Source organism: Pituophis catenifer, unplaced genomic scaffold, assembly GCF_029215685.1.
Source record: "Pituophis catenifer annectens isolate HBS135680 unplaced genomic scaffold, rPitCat1.0.hap2 SCAF_3, whole genome shotgun sequence".
Classification (NCBI taxonomy): Eukaryota; Metazoa; Chordata; class Lepidosauria; order Squamata; family Colubridae; genus Pituophis; species Pituophis catenifer.
Window position 1 is genome coordinate 13443399 of NW_027256883.1, and position 24513 is coordinate 13467911.

At 43.0% G+C, this 24513-nt stretch overlaps 1 long non-coding RNA gene across 3 annotated transcripts in view; it reads right to left on the reverse strand.

Moving 5' to 3' along the window:
- Window positions 1–24513, reverse strand: part of LOC139315624 (uncharacterized) — a 113177-nt gene that overhangs the window by 27016 nt on the left and 61648 nt on the right. For all 3 annotated transcript variants that reach the window (XR_011600292.1, XR_011600294.1, XR_011600293.1), the window contains exon 3: window positions 176–513. This is a non-coding gene — a long non-coding RNA (uncharacterized lncRNA). The remainder of the gene's footprint in view (window positions 1–175; window positions 514–24513) is intronic.

The following is a 24513-nucleotide window of genomic DNA, read 5'->3' on the forward strand; positions in this document are numbered from 1 at the left end:
CATGCTAATCTCCCTTCCAAAAGTCATTCTGAGAATGACCTCCTTGCTGCTTTTTAGCTCCTTAGAGTAACAGAGATGATCTCCTTAAGAGATACATCTGAATCTCCCTCAGGTAAAGCTAATGAAGCGATAAACAAGGATGAGTGATCAACAAAGAAGAGCTTGAATTAGTTACCTTGTGTTCCTATTTTCTGCTCTCCTCCAAAACATTTGCATCACAATTTGCAGGTGCTCCATTTTGCTTCTCCTTTTTATGTCAATCACTCTGTGGCTCATTTCCATTTTCCTTGGCTTCAGAATCAAATCCTTTCTTTCTCCCTTCGGCTTCTTGTTTTTCTCCAAAGGTATTATGGTTGCTGGTCCACTCCATCCTTATGAAGAATCGTTTTGAAAAGGCCGACACAACCATCCATTCAAAGTTCTTCTCATTTTCAGTTTTTTTTAAAAAAACCCAAATGTATCCTAGGAATACTATCCAAAAGATAGCCTCACGAGTTTGCTCTTCTTAGATGTCTGGGGGAAGAGAGAAGAGAATAGCTGACAAACACAAATCACAGCATCTAACATGAGTTTATTTTAAGAAATCATCACCCTCGCTAATGAGAAATTAGCAGTCTTCATCTTTAAAAGATGTTGTTTTACAGCAGGTGTGTCCAACCTTGTAACTGTAAGGCCTGTGGACAACTCCCAGAATTCCCCAGCCAGCTATGAATTCTGGGAGTTGAAATCCACAAGTCTTAGAAGTTGCCAAAGTTGGACACTCGTTTTAGAGAAAAGGTGAGAAATAAGACCTATTTATTTATTTATTTATTTATTTATTTATTTATTTATTTATTTATTTATTTATTTATTTAATTTTTATACTGCCCTTCTCCCGAAGGACTCAGGGCGGTGAACAGCCAAGATTAAAATACATACAGTATGAAAATTAAAATAATTTAAAACATAATTAAATCAATTTGGCTTCCCCAATTTAAAACCCCTTACCGATAAAATTAACCAGTTAAAAATTTTAAGCCAGCCCGGCTTGCTGAAAATAGAAAAGTCTTCAGGGCCCGGCGGAAAGTATGGAGGTCCGGGATCAGTCGTATCCCTGGAGGTAGCTCGTTCCAGAGGGCGGGTGCCCCCACAGAGAAGGCTCTCCCCCTGGGGGCCGCCGGTCAACATTGTTTGACCTACGGCACTCTTAGAAAATTAGAAATTAGAAAATTAGAAAATCAACAGGGCCCAGTGTAAACCAAGTCAATAACAATCTTCTACATCTTCACTGTAAGGAAATTCATTTTTATATCTTTCTATTGGCAGCTAAGTTTATGTGTTCTGTTTCCAGCCAAATCCTGACAAGCAAAGTGAATGGGGGAAGCTGGATCTGCTTAACAGCCTGATTCACTGAACAACTGCAATGATGTATTTAACAACTGTGGCAAAAAAAAAGGCCGGGTGCGACTCACTTAACGACCATCTTGCTTAGCAATGGAAATTCTGGTACCAATTATGGCTGTTCAGTCGAGAACTACCTGTAGCAGTAGAGCCAGTTACTTCATGGTTTCAAAATCGTAGGTTTGGTAGCACCTTTTCCAGCTAAACAATTTTATTAAAAGGCACAAGCCTGTGGGAGCTACAGCTCACTTCATTGAATGAATAGAAGTGGCTAGATTGATAGCAATAGTAATAGCACTTAAGACTTATATACCGCTTCATAGTGCTGTACAGCCCTATTTGTAAACAGCCCTGTCTGAGTGGTTTACAAATGTCAGCATATTGCCTCCAACAACCTGGGTCCTCAGTTTACCAACCTCGGAAGGATGGAAGGCTGAGTCAACCTTGAGCCGGTCAGGATTGAACTGCTGGCAGTGAACAGAGTTTGCCTGCAATACTGCATTCTAACCACTGTGCCACCAGGGCTCCTGGAATTGTAAGATACATTTAAATTTAAAGGCCCTATTTCAATATATATCCACTTTAAACCAGTGTTTCTCAACCTTGGTAACTTGAAGTTGAGTGGACCTCAATTCCCAGCAAATTCTAGGAATTTTAAATCTAGAGATCTTTAACAGATTAATAGAGTTGGAAGGGACCTTATAGGTCATCTAGTCCAACCCCCCCGCTCAAACAGTAGACTCTACACCATTTCTGACAGATGGCTGTCCAGTCTCTTCTTGAAAGCTTCCAGTGATGAAGCTCCCACAACTTCCGAAGGCAACTTCTGTTCCATTGGTTGATTGTTCTGTCAGAAAATTTCTCATTTCAAGGTTGAATCTCTCCTTGATCAGTATCCATCCATTATTCCTTGCCTGGCCTCCGGGTGCCTTGGAACATAGCTTGACCCCTCTCCTCTCTGTGGCAGCCCCTCAAATATTAGAACACTGCTGTCATGTCTCCCCTGGTCCTTCTCTTCACTAGACCAGCCATGCCCAGTTCCTGCAACCGTTCATCCTATGTTTTAGTCTCCAGTCTCCTAATCATCCTGGTTGCTCTTCTCTGCACTTTTTCTAGAGTCTCAACATCTTTTTTTATAGTGCGGTGACCAAAACTGGATGCAGTACTCTAGGTGTGGTCTTTCTTACTAAGGCTTTATGGAGTGGTATTAGTACCTCCCTTGATCTTGATTGTATCCCTGTGTTAATGCAACTTAGGATCGCATTTGCTTTTTCATAAAGTTGCCAAGGTGGACAAATCCTGGTCTAGACAGTATGCATCCAAACTCCTAGGCAGCATAAAAATAATTAGTTGGAAAGGGGGCTAGCAGGCTACTTCGATTCCAGTTATCGCAGAGATGGAGAGGAAAAAACAAAAGCAAATAAAGACAACTGGGAAGGATGTTTGTATGTGTTATGTGTAACCACGTGTTGGGGAATTTGCACTTTATCCTACAAATCTTTTAAATTCAAGGACTGTTTACATAACACAGTCAAGTTTATAGGTGTGTGGAAGGCAAAGCAGGGTAGATTTGCTGATCCTTGGCATCCACGCCTGAGTGCAGGCAGTTTATTATCATCATCAGTCTCTCGATCACTTCAATGCACCCAATGCACCCAGAGCGGGGTGATTATGATTAAAGATTAAATGACGTTTTAAACCAGGCTTTCATTTGAAGGAGAGAAAAAGCTCGCCAGCTAAAAGACGAAAACTTTGGTGGCGAAGTAACCTATCTATGAAAAGGGAGTTCTACAGCGAGAGTACGTTTATGATGAGGGGGAAAAAAAAGAAACTTTTTAAAATATAGTTAAATTGCTATATTTTTAAGATTAGTGATAAGATTTAAATTTGATAAAGTAATAATGGAATAAAGATTTCATGAGCATTACATGAAGTAATAAATAAATGTAAGGAAGTTTTAGAAATGGAAATAATTTTGGAATATAAACATGTTTGAACTGTATTGTTAATAGTGAGGATTTAGGGTAAAAATTGTGAAATATATTATGAGGTATTAATTAGATTAAGATTTAAGGTGGGTTAATAGAAGGGTAATTATATTGATTAAGTAAATATGAGTAAACTTTTTCTAAGATGGTATTAGTTGAAATATGTGATTTAAGATTAAGAAATAAGTGTTATGGAAAAATAGAATATATAAAATTTTGTTAAAGATGACAAAAAATTGAACAAATTGATGACCGGATCAAAGCTCTGTTCCGAAAAGATGTAATTTATATGTTTGAAAAAAAAAAAACTTTTTGCAAAAAAAAAGGAAGAAACTGCTCTCTCGTTTGCATACAGGTGGTCCTTGACTTACAATTCATTTAGTGACCGTTCAAAGTTACGACATCGTGGGAGAAAGTGACATGATTGTTTTTCACACTTATGACCATTGCAGCATCTCCATGGTCACGTGATTTATACATTCGGATGCTTGACCACTGATTCACATTTATGACAGTTGCAATGTCCCGGGGTCATGTGATCCCCTTTTGCGACCTCCTGACAACATCAATGAGGAAACCAGATTCATTTAACAACCATGTTACTACTTAATGACTGCAGTGATCCACTTAACAACTGTGGCAAGAATCATCCTAAAATGGGACATAATTCAGCTAACAAGTTTCTCACTTAGCAATGTAAATTTTGGCGCTCAGTTCTGGTCGTAAATTGAGGACTTCCTGTACTTCCAGTGCAGAGACTGAAGCTTGTTTAAACTTCTGCTTTTTAATAAAACTGGTTAATTGGAAAAGATGCTACAAGACATTTTTTTCGGTTTGTTTATATGCTACTTCTCCAATGACGCACTGGTCTTTGCAATGCACGAACATTTCTGTCTATTACATTCTGTTTAAAATTAGCTACTTGATTCACATTTAACAAATGTACTTCAAAAGACTTTTATTTCATTAGCCTTATGACCATTTATCATTCAGGGCTAATAGAAACCTTTGGATTTTTTTTTTTTTTTTTTTTTAAAAGAGCCCAAGTTAGAATAAGAGAAACGTTCAGTAGAAACTAGGTTATGCCTTAATCCACTGAGTGATTTAAGGTAAATAACAAAGGTAGTCCTCCACCTACGACCGATCACTTAGTGACCGATTGGAGTTACAACAGACCCATCAGGAGGTACTTATGACCCAAAGTCAAAGTTCCGATGCCCTGCAATCACAGCTGTCTTTTGGGCACTGGGAATCCTGCAGTTATTTGACTCTGGTTTTCAAAATTTCTTTTATGTTTTCTGACATTCAATTCCTGTTTCTGGAGGAAAAAAAAACCCCGCCCACTGGGTAAAATTGATTCACTTAACGACTGTTGCTGCAAAAAAGTCATAAAGAGTCTAGTGGCCTGTTTAACTGCTGCAAAGAGTTGCAATTGTAATTCTGTAATTATGGTCATATGTCAAGGATTATACATACGGGGGCTTCCAAGAAGAAGGAAAAGAGCCAAATGTCTTAGAGCAACTCAGAGGCACACAAAATTTATGACAACATAAGCTAGCATAGACCCAGGCATCTGAGTAATGGTAATTATTTGGAATTGAAGGATACAATGAATAATGTATTTGCTTTTTTCTTGTGGCAATTCTCTCTTCAGAGCTATCTCTGTGCAAATAAGCCAGCCAAGACTTCAATTACACTTTGCTGATTTTGCTAAGAACAGAAGTGCAACGGAGAAAGCACCGGTGGGGAGGAGAGAGAGAGAGAGAAAACCCACATCCTAATCCATACCAGCAACGGTTTTGCGCCAAGCGAATACATACCAAATACAACTAAACATGTGTGTGTGTGTGTGTGTGTGTGTGTGTTTGTGTAAGGATGTGGGGGGGGGGGGGCGGGAAGGATCAGAGGTCCGTAAGGTGGAGCGAAGCAACCTGGACTTTGAATTTACTGGGTTGCTTCCAAGCAGAATGAAGCACCTAACCAAGGGGCAAAAATAACAATCGGAAAGGTGATCTGAGGACAGGAAACCTCAGCAAAACAGTCCCAAAGGCACTTTTTCAGGAGGCAACTGGATTTTCTTGGGCATTTTTTTTTGAAGATGTTTCGCTTCTCATCCAAGAAGATTCTTCAGCTCTGACAGGATAGTGGAAGTAGGAATGGATTTCCAGAGGGGGAAAAAATTGCAATTACAGGAACCAGAAGCATAACTCAGGTGGCCCTGAGGACACAGATAAACCTCCAAGTGATTCAATGACCCTCTAAAACAGAGGTCTTCAAACTTGGGAGCTTTAAGACTTGTGGACTTCGACTCCCAGAATTCCCCAGCCAGCTGGCTGGGGAATTCTGGGAGTCGAAGTCCACAAGTCTTAAAGCTCCCAAGTTTGAAAACCTCTGCTCTAAAAGGATGTAAATGACCAGCTGTCTGCAAGGAATATAAATCCTTCCATTTATTTTATTTATTTATTTATTTTATTTTATTAAATTTCTATACCGGCCTTCTCCCGAAGGACTCAGGGCGGTAAACAGCCAGAAGATAAAACACAGAGATACAAAAATTTAAAATAGATTAAAAACGAATTAAATAATTTGGCTGAATTTAAAATACCCCATAATTTAAACAACCAAGCTGAGAGAGCACCAAGGACCCCTCAGAAATATCATTAGTCGGCTCAACAGGTGATGCTGAGGTACAGATTGTTACCTCAGCAAAAGTGTTCTTTTGTTGTAGCACAGATAATGGAACTTTTCTCCGGTGATGGTACAAAATGGAACTTTCCTCCAAGAATGGTACATAATCCTTGAATTATGACTGGTCATTTAATGACCATTAAAGACCCACGTAAAGCATTTCTGGGTGTCGTAAAATGTCATGCGACCCTCCACTTGTCACAATCATTATGTTTTGGGCATTTGGCAACCTGTTTGTATTACAAGTGATTGCCAAGAGCCTTGTTATCATTGAATATCATTGGCAACCTACCGTATTTTTCAGACTATAGGACCCACCAAGATTTCTAAGAGGTAAAGAAGAAAAAAAGTTTTGCCCTCCCCAGCCCCCGGGAGCACTCTGCAGGCCTCCCAAACCCTCTGTGCGTCCCGTTTTTCACAAAAATGGGGTGCGCAGAGGGTTTGGGAGGCCTGCAGAGTAGTCTTGGGGGCTGAGGAGAGCAAAAAAAAGTCCCCAATTTGCAAAAAACAGGCCCGTTTCTGGCCTCCCAACCCCCCCTCCCGTGTTGCGTTTTTTGCCCTCCCCAGCCCCCAGGAGCACTCTGCAGGCCTCCCAAACCTTCTGTGCGCCCTGTTTTTTTACAAAAAATGGGACGCGCAGGGTGGGGTTTCGGGTGGCCAAAAATGGCTGTATTTGGTGTATAAGACGCACTAACATTTCCACCCTCTTTTAGGGTAGGAAAAATGTGTCTTGTACTCCAAAAAGTACGGTACTCTGCTGGCTTCCCCAGAAAGCCACTGGGGAAGCCGGCAGGGAAGGTACCAACAGGAAGGGATAGAGGATTTGAAGGACATTTCCCCAGAGCGCTGAGGGATTTCCCCTCCCCTCCATGCAGGGAGGAGAAAATCTTTCCCTGTGCTGAAAGAACGGCTCTCAAATCTGCTGAAAACAATAGCAAAGCCAATATTTTGAAAGAAGGACACTAACAAAAAAGGATTCCGGAGGGAAAAAAAACCCTAAAAGCTCTGAGTCTCAGCATTCTGAAATGGCTTTGCTAGCATTTTGCCTCCCCCAGCCCTGAGGCACACCCATGCGGCTGCTTAATGACCATAATGGGGAGAGCTCAGATGGCGGTCGCTGAGAGAGGTGGTCACAGAGGTGCCTCGTTTAGCAACCAGAATGACTTGTGACTAAAACTCAGGGCTCCATAGCAATCTTAAGTCAAGGACTAGTATATCTGGCCTCCTCTGTATTTTCAGGTTTTTATTTATTTATTTATTATATTTCTATACCGCCTTTCTCCCGTAGGACTCAAGGCAGTGTACAGTCAAGAAAAATAGGTTTGACATCTTATGGCTCTCTCTAACGAAATTGTTCTGTAGTAGGTTTTAGTACTGGGTTTTAGTACTACCTCTTACTCTATAAAATGGAATGGCTCTGGATTGAAGGTTACACATTCCTAGGTAATTTCAGCCAGACCTATGTACGACTTGAGTGATGGAGAACTGGGATATGGATTAAAATGTCCAGATTATGGCTAGAGAATTAAGTTCAAACCAATGCTGGTTTCATCTGAGAAACCTTTTCCATGTTTGCTTCTGAGTATCCCTGATATCCACATTTTTCAATTTTCAGTACCGTGGATTTTAACAACAATTCCTTGGCCAGTATGTCCATTGCTGAAAGCCTCAAAGTTCACCTATCTGAAAGCTACCCAGGTGGGAAAGGCTGATTTTCAGTTTACCTTTGCCCACAGCTAAAGAGCTACAATTAAAGGGGATTAGGTAGATAGCATCCTATGGGATTCTCCGCACTGTTGTAACATATAGAGCCGTGGTGGCGCAGTGGTTAGAATGCAGTACTGCTGGCTACTACTGCTGACTGCCAGCTGCCAGCAGTTCGACAGTTTGATTTTCACTGGCTCAAGGTTGACTCAGCCTTCCATCCTCTCTTGTCTGAAATGGTATAGGGCCGTAATGGCAAACCTCTGGCACGCGTGCCAGAGGTGGCACGCAATGCCCTCTGATGCCCGGCAAGCCGTTGCCCCAGTTCAGGTCTGCTGCGCATGTGCCTCCAGCCGGGCAGCTGGTCTGCGGGTCTCTGCCGCCCATGTGTAGGGGTGGGGCGCATGCAGGGAGCCGCATGGGGGTGGGGCGCATGTGCAGGGCCATGCACGCATTGCATTTTGGAGGTTGGGGCACGCTTTGGGCACTCGGTCCGAAAAAGGTTAGTCATCACTGGTATAGGGTTTCCTGCCCAAATAGGGGGTTGGATTAGAAGACTTCCAAGGTCCCTTCCAGATTCCATTCCATTCTATTATTTTCCTCAATATCTGTATTTCTAAGGCTGGAAATCGGATCATGAAAAAAAAAATGCAGCTGCTACTATCCTAAATCCTTCCATTCTTATAACTTCAAGATTGATGAGACCTAAGCCAATGTTTGATTTCCTAATAATAAGATTGCTGGTCATTAACTGCCAAAAACCTCAGGACCAACCCTGCCCCAAACTGTCATAGGCTTCCCTGAAACCACCTTTGCCAAAACACAAACACGCTGGAGGCCAGACTACCTATATAAAAACCAAGCGCCGAAGAGGCGGGCCAGCCTCAACCAAAGACTTTTCCCAGCAATCAATCTTGGAAGTTCTGGAATGCCGATTCTCCAAGACGGCGGCGGTGTTTCTTGCCAACAGTAAAAGGTACGGGCCATGGCTTTAATTAAGCATTCCAGAGCTGCAGGGCGCCAGCCGGCGGGAAAATCCTGGAAGAGCATGATGGTGCTTATAATTTTCCTGTGAATCGGTGCACCTGTAACTACATGACAAGCAGTCATCAGAAAGGAATCCGGCGTTGGGGGGGGGGGGGGGGGCTGGGAAATTAGGGTTTGCTGTACTCCATGGTTCAACTCTGTGGGATCAAAGAGTCATAACAAGCGTGGGGTTTGCACACCCTGCTTAGTTAGCCTGGAGGAGGAGAAGGAAGGTGTGTCTCAATCACTTCCGTATCTCTGTTTTTCCAGCCAAGATTCACTTCCATTTTCCTTGGTTTGCAAAGCACATCTGAGCAGGCAAAACCTGAAGGACATGAACGTCTTCTGAAGAATCTTACAATAGTTTACTGCTACATAGCGGGTGACCAAGTTCATTTGGGAGAATGTCTAGAACAGGGGTGTCAAACTCAAGGCCCGGGGGCCAGATCCCGCACGTGGGGGTGCTTAGATCTGGCCCGCCGTGGAAACAGTGAAGGACAAGCCCGCGGTGCCTCTGTCAGTGAAAACGGACCTCGGGAAGGCCGCGCGCTGCCTGCCCAGGCTCCGTTTTCAGCCGCGACAGCCTCCTGCAGCCCTCTGCCAGTGAAAACGGAGCTCAGGGAGGCCACACGCAACCCGCCTGGGCTCCATTTTCAGCCAGGACAGCCTCTTGCAGCCCTCTGCCAGTGAAAACGGAGGCCGGGCGAGCCACATGTGGCCTCCCTGAGTTTTATTTTCACTGGCAGAGGGCTGCAGGAGGCCATCGCAGCCAAAAATGAACCCTTGATGAGTGACATCGAGCTGGCCACACCCACATACCCGGTCCCCCAAGGTCAAACACAACCCTGATGCGGCCCTCAATGAAATTGAGTTTGATACCCCTGGTTTAGAAGCAAAATGGAGGCTCCGAGATCTAATCGAAGGCATTCTTCCGCTAAAGATTGATAGCACGGAGTAATTTTAAGTGGTGTGAATGCTGGGAAAGTGCCTTGACTGTCATAGAAACATTCACACAACTTTGGAGAAAGTTTGCCTGGTTGCATCCATTCTTTAATCATTCTATTCCACCTTTTCTTCGATATTAGTGTAACTCTTGGTCCACAGTGAGTTGTCCTGTGGCAACCTGGCTGTGGCGAGTTACCCTGTGGCGAGTTGGTCATAGCAAATTGGCTGTGGCGAGTTGTCATAGACCCTTTGGAATTTCCAATCTGGGTCATAAGTAGCTTTTGGGGAGTCCGTTGTAATTTTGACCTATCACTAAGCAACCTATCATAAATCAAGGACTAAAGAGAGGAGACAGACATAAAAATATGACCGCTTCTAGAGCCATAATTGTTAGCCCTCCACCCTTCCTGACAGAGCTTAATTTTTCATCCAAAATTTTACTTGACTACCCCGAAGGGCATGAACAGGTAAATAGGTACATGATGCTTTGCATCTTTTAAAGCCACTCAAGTCCTCTTCTCCAAGCAGCAACTCTAATATCTCAGTGACATCTAGGTTTTTCTGGAAGCAAGACAGGGGGCCTGGCCACAATGAAGTTGCCCAGCTCTCATTTAAAATAAACGAAAGCAGCCTGAGATAATTATAAGATCCATGTCTTCTGGATTGCCTTCTCTACAATCCCTAAACCCTCAAGTTTATTTATAAGCCGCAATCCCAAACTATGGAGAAATGCAGTTACACTTACGTCAAACACATTTCCTAATATTGCATTCGCTGCATGTAAATCGAATGTGCCAATAACAGCTCCTAAACACCAAAAGGTTCCTTTGTAAACATTTCCCTACTGATCCCAAATACAGGATCTTCATTTAGCTAAGAAGCATGCCACAAACGAATGGAAATTTACAATATCATCAGCAGGAGGATAAAATGGATGAAAAGGTTACAATTTACAGTCATTAAACTTAATGCCTATCAAACTCTGTCTGGGGTGACAGAAATCAGACAGAGAAGAAAGAAAGAAAGAAGGAAGGGAGGGAGGGAGGGAGGGAGGAAGAGGAAGGGGAAAGAAAGAAAAGGAAAGAAAGAAAGAGAGTGAGAGTGAGAGTGAGAAAGAAAGAAAGAAAGAAAGAAAGAAAGAAAGAAAGAAAGAAAGAAAGAAAGAAAGAAAGAAAGAAAGAAAGAAAGTAAGAAAGAAAGAAAACCAAGACTCATTCTCTAATGAAAGAGGAAAAAATAAATAAAAACCTCAACTTAGAAATATTTATATCAACATCCCCAGGATATTGTTTTGTTTCTTTTAAACAAAAGTGTTTGTTTTTGTTGGTTTTAGGCAGGGGTGAAATGTAAAATGTGTTACCGGTTCTGTGGGCGTGGCTTGGTGGTGGTGGTGGTAATGTGATTGGGTGGGCGTAGCCAACTTTTTTTTTTTTTTTTAAGTTTTCAAAACATTTTTTCTAATGCTTTGAAAAGCCTCTGCCGACCAGGCAACTCAGCTGGGATTGTCAGAGAGGCTTTTTTAAAAATGCTTTGAAAAGCCTCTCTGTCATCAGGTAACTCAGCTGGGATCGTCAGAGACTTTTCAAAGCAATTTTTTTACCACCTCTTCGGCCAAGAGTTTGCAGAAAAAAATGCTTTGAAAAGCCTCTGAGGATCCCAGCTGAGCCGCACGATCATCAGAGGCTTTTTAAAAAAACTTTTAAAAGCATTTTTTCGTCGTTTTTCACACTTATGACTGTTGCGGCATCCGCAAGGTTATGTGATCAAAATTCAGAAGCTTGGCAAATGACTCATATTTATGACGATTGCAGGGTCCCAGGGTCACTGGATCGTCTTTTGAGACCTTCTGACCAGCAAAGTCAATGAAGAAAGCCAGATTCACTTAACGACGTGTTATGAATTTAACAACTGCAGCGATTCACTTAACAACTGTGTCAAGAAAGGTCATAAAATGGGACATAGTTCACTTAACAACCGTCTTGCTTGACATACAACAGTTCATTTAGTGACCATTCAAAGTTACAGCAGCACTGAAAACAGTGACTTATGACCATTTTTTAAGAATAGAATAACAAGAGTTGGAAGGGACCTTGGAGGTCTTCTAGTCCAACCCCCTGCTTAGGCAGGAAACTAACTTTTCATAGTTGGTTTGCAGTATCCCCATGATCTTTTGATCAAAATTTAGATGCTTGGAAACTGCTTCATACTTATGACCGTTGCTGTGTCCCAAGGTCATGTGATCCCCTTTTGCAACCTTTCTGACAAGCAAAAGTCAATGGGGAAACCAGATTCACTTAACAACCGGGTTACTAACTTATCAACTGGAGATTCACTTAACAGCCGTGGCAAGAAAGGTCGTAAAAATGGGGCAAAACTCACTGAACAGCAGAAATTCTGGGCTCAATTGTGATTGTATGTCGAGGACTACCTGTACACATCCTCCTTGGGTGTGAAGCCACAAGTCACAAGTCCCTGCCTCTTTCTTAATTCTGATTCCACAGCATTGGCAAGGCAGATAAAGGTAAAGGTTCCCCTTGCACATATGTGCTAGTCGTTCCTGACTCTAGGGGATGGTGCTCATTTCCGTTTCAAAGCCGAAGAGCCAGCGTGTCCGAAGATGTCTCCGTGGTCATGTGGCTGGCATGACTAAATGCCAAAGGCGCACGGAAAGCTGTTACCTTCCCACCAAAGGTGGTCCCTATTTTTCTACTTGCATTTTTTACGTGCTTTTGAACTGCTAGGTTGGCAGAAGCTGGGACAAGTAATGGGAGCTCACCCTGTTACGTGGCACTATGGATTCGAACCGCTGAACTGCCGACCTTCCGATCGACAAGCTCAGCGTCTTAGCCACTGAGCCACTGTGTCCATGGCATATGCTTATTTACATTTGATTTCTAATTTCTGATTGATCTCAGGTAGGCCGGACAATAATAGCCATACTAATTGTCACAATTAGCATCTTAGCCACTGAGCCACCGCTAACTCATCAGCCCTAATGGGGTAAAAATACTTTTATAAAGCCAAAGAATGGTTGGTTTTTGTTTTTTGTTTTTTAAATTTTGATTTATATGCCGCCCTTCTCCGGATACTCAGGGCGGCTTACAATGTGCTCAGCAATAGCCTTCATCCTTTTGTATATTTATACAAAGTCAGCTTATTGCCCCCACAACTGGGTCCTCAATTTACCTACCTTAGAAAGGATGGAAGGCTGAGTCAACCTTGAGCCTTGGCGAGATTCGAACCTGCAGTAATTGCAGGCAGCTGGTCTTAATAACCAGTTTAATAACAGGGTGCCTTAGACCACTGTACTACCAAGGCTCTTTTGGTTGCAAAAGGCCAGCCTAAACTTCCAAATTATGACCTTGTTTTTGTGCGTGGGCCAGCCCAGATCGAGACTCATTATGCTTTTAATAAGTAAACGAGCAACTCTTCCCATAAAACCATCTAAGTCCATAACTGCCTCATGTTGATAAAAGTCATTTCGGGTGAAGATGCCAGGCGGGGTAGCAGAAGGTCGAGAGACGTCACTTGCTTTGAAATATTCCCAAGGCTAATTGCTCAGGTGAGGCAGCCGATTCAAGGACGCGCTTCAAGCAAAGCCAACTCTGGCTGAACAGGATTCTGAAAGGAGACTGTAAATGTAGACTCGGGAGGTGGCCCCATTATTACACGTACGTCCTTCATCCATCCATTACCGTTCTTCCCTCGTTCGGATCTGCTTTCATAGTTTTTGAATGTGTGTTTTTTTTTAAATCGCTATTTATAGCAGCTTTAAGGATCGACTCTTTTTAATATTTATCGTTTTATTGGATGGGGTGAAATGCTGCCCTGAGTCACTTTCCAGGCGATTTGCGGACATATCCATTTCATGAATAAATAAATGAAATCCGGCAACGGCTTTCAAAGACAGGGACAAGATCTCAGGGGGGAAAGGGTGCTACGTGTCGTGGGGGGGGGGGTCTTAACAAGTTATTAAATAACTGTCAGATTGCAAAGAAGGGAGAACGACACGTGGAGTTCCAGCTGAGTAGTCTGTTTATTGTCGTTCGCCTACAGACAGAATCGTGCCAAACTAAAGCAATTAGCTGCAATAACTGTAGCTATGCTCTGTGAATTGCTAGGGAAGGGCCGTCCTTGCCCTCTTCCTACACACCAGACACTCAAAGTTAGGCTGCCTCTTTGCCCTCGGTGACACAGCCCCTCCCTCCTGCAACTACATTCCACCCCCAATAACCTTCCTTTACTCTGTATAACTCACAGTGAAGTCTGGGATGCTCCCACCGCTTATTTTCCCCATCACAACCACACAGTGAGGCAGTCTGAACCGAGAGAGAGGCTGGTACCAGCCCAAAGTCATCCAGCTGGCTTTCATCCCTAAGGGAAGACTGGAACTCACAATTTCCTGGTTTCAGTTCTAGAACCTTCACCCTGACACCATAATGCTTATCTAGAAACTCTTCAACTAAGGACGATGGTAGTATCACTACTCTGTTTTTTATTTAGTTGCGTAACATTCTCAGAGATTCTTCCCATCCTGCTTACAATCTTTTTGGACTGCTGCCTTCTGGCAGAAGATACAGAACAATTAAAACTCGGACCACACATTTTCTGAATAGTTTTTATCCCAGAGCTATAATTGCGCTCAACGATGAACTAAAGGGCCACCATCATGAACTGTTGGACAGCATTACTTGGTCTGTTGTGTGGATGTTTGGGTGGTTTAGGGGTGGGGAATTGTGGTGGGTGGGAGTGTGTTTGGGGTTTGTTATGTGTGTTGGACCTGGTCTTTGGGTGTTAAGTGAATTTCGTTGTATGGGTATACTGTGTATACACATACAATGACAATGAAATTATTATTATTATTCTCTTTTATTCATTAAAAATGAAACTCAGTCAACTGGACATTTAAAAATGTGTCACAAATACCATTGATTGGTGCTAATGGTTGATACGGGTTGCTGCCAGCATCCTAGGTATCAACCAAGTACCTTCTTAAAATATATGATGTTCCGAGTAGCGCAATTTTTTGCAGTTCCGTTGGTGTTATTGCAGGAAGCTGCAATTTCTTGAAGTGTTTTGTGAAATTCTTGGACATGGTACCAAGTGCCCCGATGTCAATGAGTATCACTGTGACATGTTTCATCATCATCATCATCATCATCATCATCATCATCATCATCATCATTTATCTGATGCTATCCAGATGTGCTGGTAATATAACTCCTAAGACTCCAGCTGGCAACTTTAATCTCAGCATAAACCAGGAAAGCTTTTTTTTTTCCATGTGAAAAGGCAAAGAAAACCTTAGCCTAACAAATACTTCCATGGACAGTCATCTATGAATTATACACTCTTGTCTTTGTCAAGGGAAACCTCCCGTTGCTTGGACGTTCAGTGCCACGGACAATCTTTCAATGTAGCATTTGTCCCCAGAGATACGACATGAGATCTCTGCCCAACCCTACGGATTTTTGAAGCCTTGGCTTGAGCGCGGGATCTGTTTCATTTTTGAGCCAGGTTCCATCTATAACAGTGATGGCAAACCAATGGCACACGTGCCAGAGGTGGCACGCAACATCTCTCTGTGGGCATGCAAGCCGTCGCCCCAGCTCAAGTCCGCTACGCATGCACACGCACCTTCCACTGGCCAGTTAGTCTTTGGGTCTCTGCCACGCCTGTGCAGGGGGTAGAGCAGGGATGAAATGCTCCCGGTTCAGACCAGATCGCTCGATCCGATAGTGATGGTGGCGAGTGGTTCGGAGAACCGGTAGCAAAAATCCCTGCCCCGCCCCCATGCCCAGCTGAACTGCGCAATCATTAGAGGCTTTTTTTTTTTAATTTTTAAAAGCATTTTTTCTACAACCTCTTCGGCCGAAAAAATGCTTTTAAAAGTAAAAAAAAAAAGCCGCCTCTGATGATCAGGCAACTCAGCTGAGATCCTCTGACGATCCCAGCTGAGTTGCCTGATCGGCAGAGGCTTTTTTTTTCTTTTAAAAACATATTAAAAGCATATTTTTACAACCTCTTCGGCTGAAGAGGTTGTGGAAAAAATGGTTTTAAAAGTAAAAAAAGAAAAAAAGTTGGCCACGCCCACCCAGTCACATTACACACACACACGCGCCAAGCCACGCCCACAGAACCGGTAGTAACAAATTTTACATTTCACCACTGGGGTAGGGGCATGCAGGAAGGGGGGGCACGTAGATGCATGGGCCATATGCGGGGGCGGGCCGCATGCGGGGGGCATACGTGCATGCACGAGGGACAGGACGCATGCAGGGGTAGGGGCACATTTATGGGGAGTGCGCATGCATTGCATTTTGGGGGTTCGCACACACGCATCGGGCACTTGGTCCGGAAAAGGTTAGCCATCACTGATCTATAATATTACTCGTGCCTGATGGAGAAAATTCAGGTGCTTTCAATTGTCCTATTTACCTTCTTTTTCATTTTACAAAATGTTCAATCCTCATAAGATTCCTCCCCCTCTAAACTAGCAGCTTCCATAAGATATAGGTACAAGTAGTCCTCGACTTACAGCAGTTCATTTAGTGACCGTTTCAAAGTTACAACGGCATTGAAAAAAAGTGACTTATGACCATTTTTCACACTTACGACAGTTGCAGGGCCATGGTGGCACAGTGGTTAGAATGCAGTACTACAGGGCTAACTCATTGCTCACTGCCACGAGTTCGATTTTGACTGGCTCAAGGTTGACTCAGCCTTCCAATCTTCCGAGGTCGGTAAAATGAGGACCCAGATTGTTGGGGGGCAATAGGTTGACTCTGTAAACCATTTAGGGAGAGCTGTAAAAGCACTGTGAAGTGGAATGTAAGTCTAAGTGCTATTGCTATTGCAGTATCCCCATAGTCAGGTGATCAGAATTCAGATACTTGGCAACTGATTCGTTATTTATGACGGCTGCAGTGTCCTGGGATCAGGTGATCCCTTTTTGTGACCTGACAAACAAAGTCCAGATTCATTTAACAAGCATGTTGTTAACTTGTCAACTTGCAGTGATTCACTTAACCACTGTGGCACAAAAGGTCATAAAATGGAGCAAAACTCATTTAACAAATGTTCCACTTAGCAACAAAAATTTTGAGCTCAATTGTGGTCATAGTCCTCGACTTATAACTGTTCACTAGTGACTGTTCAAATTACAAACTACTTGGATAAAGGGTGTTACAACCCAGTCCCAGCAGTCCTTCCCTCCCCACCCCACCCAGAACTTATAGAATAGAATAGAATTTTTTATTGGCCAAGTGTGATTGGACACACAAGGAATTTGTCTTGGTGCATACGCTCTCAGTGTACATAAAAGAAAAGATACGTTCATCAAGACTCATAAGGTACGACACTTAATGATAGTCATAGGGTACAAATGACACAAGCAACAAAATTACAGTCATACAGCCATAAGTGGAAGGAGATGGGTGGTGGGACCGATAAGAAGATTAACAGTAGTGCAGACTTAGTAAATAGTTTGACAGTGTTGAGGGAATTATTTGTTTAGCAGAGTGATGGCATTCGGGGAAAAACTGTTCTTGTGCCTAGTTGTTCTGGTGATCAATGCTCTATAGCGTCGTTTTGAGGGTAGGAGTTGAAACAGTTTATGTCCAGGATGCGAGGGGTCTGTAAATATTTTCCCAGCCCTCTTTTTGACTCGTGCAGTATAAGGTCCACAATGGAAGGCAGGTTGGTAGCCATTGTTTTTTCTGCAGTTCTAATTATCCTCTGAAGTCTGTGTCTGTCTTGTTGGGTTGCAGAGCCAAACCAGACAGTTAACAAACTGCACTTAACAAACCCAGCCATATTTGCAGCAATTTGCTGTATCCTGCAGTCACATGACTGCTGACACATGACTTCCCGTTTTCAGCAAAATGGCACCGCTGCAAATAATGGTTTGGTTAACGACTGTGGCGTTTAATGACCGCCACAAAAGTGGGAATAACCTCGGGGACAGTCACATGACCGACCAGATTTATAATTGTCACAATATACGGCCTTAGTGGGCAGACTCCAAACGGTTGTATGTTGAGGATATTTGTAATCACTTCTTTTTTTAATTTAAAAAAAACCACATTTCCTTGCTGTTTGGAGAAAGGAGCCACCGGGAATTTAGAATTCTCCATGTACGATTATGCTAGTTGTTACAAGAGAATTTGGTAATAACATCTGTTGCAAGAAGGGTAGTGACGTCCCAGAAGGGGAAAGGAATTTGAAGAATTGGGAACTCTTCCGTAAAATAGATGTGTCAATCCTCTTGGAAGCACGACATGTTTATTTACTTATTTGTGGAAGTGAGAAAAATTATTCCTGCAGAATCGGATGATCTCCTTTAAAACATCTGCATTGCAATCTTGCAAAAGGGAGATTGGGAGCCCCATCAGGAGGCAGGAACATGGGACGTTTTTAGCAAGACGAGAGAAGCCGATCGGTGTTATAAGGTAAAGGTTCCCCTCGCACATATGTGCTAGTCATTCCTGACTCTAGGGGGCGGTGCTCATCTCCGTTTCAAAGCTGAAGAGCCAGCGCTGTCCGAAGACATCTGTGTGGTCATGTGGCTGGCATGACTCAACGCCAAAGGCGCACGGAACACTGTTCCCTTCCCACCAAAGGTGGTCCCTATTTTTCTACTTCCATTTCTTACTTTCTTTCGAACTGCTAGGTTAAGCAGAAGCTGGGACAAGTAACGGGAGCTCACCCCGTTACGCGGCACTAGGGATTCAAACAACTGAACTGCCGACCTTCCGATCGACAAGCACAACATCGTAGCCACTGAGCCACCATGTCCCTTCGATCGGTGTTAACACCGGGTCAAAAACAGAGGAATGGCATTTTTATTTTTATTTTCTTAACTGTTTGATAAGGGACAGTACAAAGCAGCGATAAGCTGAAATGTTATCAAACAAAAGGGGCCAACACTGAAGGACGCGGAGGATATAAAAAGAGCAAAGCAGCCGATAGTGACGCAGCCTTGCCAAGAATAATACAAACAGCCCTGAATGTGGCAAAGAGCTTTACAACACACGGTGCTGGTTGCGACCACCGGTCGATCGAATTGAGGCCTCGCCCTTGCAGAAGTGAAGTCCGACGGGACTTGAAAAGGCCCTGGGCCGATGCCGAAGGGACCGAATGGGAAAGGGAAAGGGCTTCCTCACCAGCCATCGCTCACCATCCGCACACCGATCTTGGCTCTCGGGATCTGGCTACAGTTGGTGGCTTTGATAGCGGCAACCTTTGAAGGTTGATCTGGGAGTAAAGTCTCCCTGAATTCAACAAGTTTACCTAGTAATGGAGACAACTGAGTCATGCTGCTTTCGAGGCAAATGAAGGGGTGGACTAGGGCCATGATGGCGAACTTATGGCACGCGTGCCAGAGGTAGCATGCAGAGCCCTCTCTTCTGGCACGTGCGCCGTCGCCCCAGGTCAGATCTCCGTGGCGTTTCTTTCATGAGCTTCTGTTTCCTGCAAACAACGAAACAGAAGCTCATGAAAGAAAAAGATCTTATCTCTTGTCGCGCTGCCGGTGTTGGGATGCCCCACCTCCTGCTGGCCAGCTGGTCTTCGGGTCCCTGCTGCGCATGCACACATGTCCACATATGTGAATGCACACGCTTGCGTATGTTCGTGCATGCACATGTTCGCGCACACACACATTCATGCGTGTGTGCGCACGTTTCAGTTTGGGCATGCGCACAAGTGCAGTTTGGGCACTCGGTGTCTAAAAATTTCACCATCACTGGACTAGGGGTTAAATCTTTAGGGAAGGGACTGACTTCCCAATATTGTTACAGAGGTTCTTGCTAGTCTCCAGGTTTATTAGTATGATTATTAGGTTGGTCTAGTGCAGGGATCAGCAACCTGCAGCTTTGGAGCCGCATGTGGCTCTTTCACCCCTCTGCTGCGGCTCCATTACTCAAAATATGCGTCACAACTGCCAATGTGCGACACCCGCTGGCACGTGATTTATTGAGCTTTTCAACCCCCGGTAGGCCAATCATGGATAAATCCAAGAAAAGAAAAGTTTCAGAAGAAAACAGAACATTTAATTCAACTACATATGCTAGTTTTGTGGCCGCTTAAGAAATAGTCCGGCACGGGAAGGGTTTTGTGGCTCCCGGTGTTTTCTTTTCTGTGGGAAACGGATCCAGATGGCTCTTTTGAGTGTTTAAGGTTGCAGACCCCTTGTCTAGTGATTAAGGCACCAGACTAGAAAGTGGGAGACGGTGAATTCTAGTCTCACTTTAGGCATGAAAGCCAGCTGGGTGACTTTGGGCCAATCATCAGGAGACAGTGAATTCTAGTCCAGCCTTAAACATGAAAACTGGCTGGGTGATTTTGGGCCAGTCCCTCTCTCTCTTAGCCCAACCCACCTCATAGGATTGTCGTTGTGGGGAAAATGAGAGGAGGAAGATGTGTTGGGTATGTTCGCCACCTTCAGTTATTAGTAAACATAATAAAGGGGGCGATACAAATAAACAAACCAAATCAAAAATTCAATATATCCTGTCTTTATTTGGACAACTCAAAGCAGAGCGCAATGCTCCTCCCCACAACAACCCTTTGTGGTGGACTGGGGGGGGGGGGAGAGAGAAAGAGGAACTGGCCCAAATAACCTAGACAGCTTTCATACCCATGGCAGGACTAGAAATTATAATCTCCCAGTTTCTACTCTATTTATTTATTATTTATTTTTATTAGTCATATTTCTATGCCGCCCACTCTCCGAGGACTCTGGGCGGCTTACACCAAAGACAGTATACTAAATAGCATAGTATAGTAAATATAGTAGCTATATTTAGTATATAGCATATTGCCCCCTAACAAACTGGGTCCTCATTTTACCCACCTCGGAAGGATGGAAGGCTGAGTCAACCTTGAGCCGGTGAGATTTGATCCGCTGATCTGCTGAACTAGCAGTCAGCTGAAGTAGCTGCAGTACTGCACTCTAACCACTGCGCCACCTCGGCTCTTAGTACTTTAGAGCAGTACTCTAGCACCCTTAACCACCGCACCAAACTACCTATATATAGGTAGTCCTTCGGTTATTATGGCAACCGAGCCCAGGGTTGTTAGAAAATAAAGGTCATAAAATGAAATTGCATTGCTTACAATGGTAATTCCAGCAGTCCTGGTTGTTGGGACTCCATGGGTCATTAAGCAGGAATCCCAAGTAAGGAATGGGGTGGGTTCTTATTGGTGGGGAGGGGAGGCTGGAAGAGGTTGTGGGAGGGCTAACAGAGGCCATGTGCAGGCAGGGGGGGTGAGGGAAAGTCCAGCAAGTGGAAGAAAAAGCAGGAGGATTGACTCACCACATCAACTTGTGACCTTCTCTGCCAACTTCCCCATTGACTTTGCTTGTGCAAGGAAGATCACCAATGGTGATCCCATGACCTCAGCTTGCTGTGATGTTATAATGGCAAGCTAAGCATCTGAGGGCCGATGCTCCAATAGCCAGAACTTCCAAGATCCGGTCATAAATTGATTTTTTTCCCCCCAGCACTGCCATAACTTTGAATGATTGCTGAATGAATGGACGTAAGACGAGGATTACCTGAAAGCCAATCCACATTAACCATGTGGAATGCATCGATGTATCTAATAAATAATCTATCAAATCTAATCTATTGTATATATCGTATTAATCCTATCTACCCTATGCATCAAATCCTGTGTTTCTCAACCATGACAACTCTAAAATATGTGGCCTTCAGCTGGTTGGGGAATTCTGGGAGTTGAAGTCCACACATTTTATGTTTTCAAGGTTGGGCAACACTGATCCTATCTATCTATCTATCTATCTATCTATCTATCTATCTATCTATCTATCTCCAATTATTTTGAGGTAAGATGGGCAACCTACAAATTTTATGTGTCTGTCTGTCTGTCTGTCTGTCTGTCTCTCTCTCTCTCTCTCTCTCTCTACCATCTACCTAACACATCCATTCATCCCCATAATATTGTCTGTCTTATCTATCTATCTATCTATCTATCTATCTATCTATCTATCTATCTATCTATCCATCCATCCATCCATCCATCCATCCATCCATCCAGTTATCTTGAGGTAAGATGGGCGGCCTACAAATTTTATATCTGTCTGTCTGTCTGTCTATCTCTCTCTACCATCTACCTAACACATCCATTCACCCCCATAACATTGTCTGTCTTATCTATCTATCTATCTATCTATCTATCTATCTATCTATCTATCTATCTATCCATCCATCCATCCATCCATCCAGTTATCTTGAGGTAAGATGGGCGGCCTACAAATTTTATATCTGTCTGTCTGTCTGTCTGTCTATCTCTCTCTACCATCTACCTAATACATCCATTCACCCCCATAACATTGTCTGTCTTATCTATCTATCTACCTATCTACCTATCTATCTATCTATCCATCCATCCATCCATCTATCCATCCAGTTATCTTGAGGTAAGATGGGCGGCCTACAAATTTTATATCTGTCTGTCTGTCTGTCTGTCTGTCTGTCTGTCTGTCTGTCTGTCTATCTCTCTCTACCATCTACCTAACACATCCATTCACCCCCATAACATTGTCTGTTTTATCTATCTATCTACCTATCTACCTATCTACCTATCTACTTATCTATCTATCTATCTATCCATCCATCCATCCATCCATCCATCCATCCATCCATCCATCCAGTTATCTTGAGGTAAGATAGGCGGCCTACAAATTTTATATCTGTCTGTCTGTCTGTCTGTCTGTCTGTCTGTCTGTCTGTCTGTCTCTCTCTCTCTCTCTACCATCTACCTAACACATCCATTCACCCACATAACATTGTCTGTCTTTATCTATCTATCTATCTATCTATCTATCTATCTATTTATCTATCTATCTATCTATCTATCTACCAATCCATCCATCCATCCATCCATCCACCCTTCCTTCCTTCCTTCCTTCCTTCCTTCCTTCCTTCCTTCCAACCAATCAACCAACAACCAACCAATTGACCAACCTTCTATAGGGACTTCCAAATTCCTTGATGCAATTTCTTTAACCCAACCAAGAATGTTAATTTATTTCCTAACCAGCTGCCTTGCAGATGTGATGCCCTAAAACTATCATCTCCCCAGGCAGCTGTAACAGAGACAACGGATGTGTATATTAGCACACTCCCAACAACTTCGCAGGTAAATTATGGACCTCTGTTGTCCCTAGAGAGCTTCAACCACTCTTCTGATAATTCTGCTATTCTAAAAGGTGACTATTACTCAGGATGGAAATGATGAACCCGTTTAAACGTGAATTAAGTGGTTTAACAGTACAGTAAAATCTAAATTTAATGGGCTGTTTGTGAGAAATGGGTGCTTTTTCATCCCAATGTCCATTACATTTGAATTGATATAATTTGAGCCAATCGGCTTGTTTTGCGTAATTGATGTAAATAGCAATATTTGCAGTTAAAGCTACATTTAATGAACAAAGCCTTGATGTAACAGACATTAAATGAGAACAAACCCTCAAGGAAAATAATGTAGCCCACTGTATCTGATTTCCATTGAAGTGATGTGTGTTAAACTGAAAGTTAACTGCAATTTTCCCCCCCCCCTGCCCTGAAGGATCTGCAGAATTGTACTTCCGTGAAGGGGTTGAGTTCCTTCAACAGAAAATTCTTAGCATTCCGAGCAAATAAAAATTCTCCATTGCTTTCAGGAAAGATAAGAAATTTTTTTCACATACCAAACAAACGCTTAGTTGTGAATCAGATGCAAGAGCTGAAAGTAACCTTAAAGATCATCCAACCTGACCCCCATCCTTGCTCCGAAATCCATTACTATAACAACCCAAATGTCTGTCAGCCTGCTTTAACAACTCCAGTAAAAGAAAATCCACTATTTCCTGAGACAGTTTGTTAAATTGTATGCTCCTATTGTTAAGGCAAACACTCTTCCAGGAGTGAAATCCAGCATGTTCTGGAGAACCGGTAGCGGAAATTTTGAGTAGTTCGGAGAACCGGCAAATACCATCTCTGGCTGGCCCAGAGTGGGATGGGAATGGAGATTTTGCAATATCCTTCCCCCAGGAGTGGGGAGGGAATGGGGATTTTGCAGTATCCTTCCCCAGGAGTGGGGTGGGAATGGAGATTTTGCAATATCCTTCCCCTGCCACGCCCACCAAGCCATGCCCACAGAACCGGTAGGGAAAAAAATTTGGATTTCACCACTGCACTCTTCCCTTGTGATTTAAACCCACTGTTCCTTTTCTGTTTTATGGAACAATTCTGATCAATTCTACCCCATCTTCCAATAACAACCATTCAGATACTTGAAACAGCTATACTGGGAATAAAGAGGAAAAGCAGAAGCCTCTTTCACCCGGAGAAAAATCTATTAACTACTAAAACTCTTCGGTCTGTAACCTTTAACTGGGCAAAATGGTGCACCATAGAGTCACCATTTTTGAATCAAAGTATTTCAAACAGACTAACTTACAAAAGGCATCCAAAATCTGGGACCCATGACTCCTTTGGAATTGCAATTTTAAATTTTATAAAACATTTTATGACCTAAGTGTGGTTCTATTTTTTTTATTATTTATTTATTTATTTATTTATTTTATTGCAAACAATCCGTCTTCCATTAAACAGTATGTCGTCTGGGTACAAATATTTTGTGCAATAACAGTTAAAGTTGACAATTATATTCATTATTTAATCTATTCTTAACTTAATACCATTACATTAAATATCAAATACTGTAACGTTCCTCTTCTTACATTTATTTAACTCTATTAACTCTATAAATG